Source organism: Tarenaya hassleriana, unplaced genomic scaffold (genome assembly GCF_000463585.1).
Source record: "Tarenaya hassleriana unplaced genomic scaffold, ASM46358v1 Cleome53, whole genome shotgun sequence".
NCBI lineage: Eukaryota > Viridiplantae > Streptophyta > Magnoliopsida > Brassicales > Cleomaceae > Tarenaya > Tarenaya hassleriana.
The window spans coordinates 498,051-498,725 of NW_010967966.1; positions in this window are offsets into that span (position 1 = coordinate 498,051).

Here is a 675-nt window from a genome sequence, read left to right on the forward strand (position 1 = left end):
TCTGGTCCGGCGGACCAGGACGCGTTTTCTTGGTCCGGTCCGTCTTCTCCTGGCTCGGCGGACCGCGTGACCGCGGAACACGTCTGGTCCGGCGGACCAGGATTTGGTCCGGCGGACCAGGCGTATATTTTCCTCGGTCCGCCTTCTCTTCCCGTGGCTCGGCGGACTGCATGTGTTTTCCAGTCCTGGTCCGGAGCTGACCACGCATGGTCCGGCGGACCGGGACTGGAACCTTCTTCTTCCTCGCGTTTTTCTCCGATTTCAGATCGATTTTTCTCACCCGAATCGATTCGGGGTGGCTTCTAAATACCAATTAAACATGCATTTACATCCCTAGACATGTTCTAAGTCTCAAACACGCAAAGAAAATCTCGAATGCACCATTAAACATTGAAAACGAGATTGCACAAATCCAACTCAAGCCACTCACTTGTTCTTGAGCTTAACCGAGCTCGTGTGAGTTCCTCGTGGCTCCACACGACGCGTGAAGCTCCGGGACACGTCTGGGTACGTCCCTCTTGGTTCCTCCGAGCTCCTTTCTCTCTGGTTCGCCTTCACTCTCTCCCTTTTTCTCTCTTTTTCTTCTCTCCAATTTTAGCTCGCCATGGCCAAATGTAGAGGTTGGGAGGGGTTTATGTCGCGGGAGAGAGGTCGCAGGGGCCGACATCCAGGCCC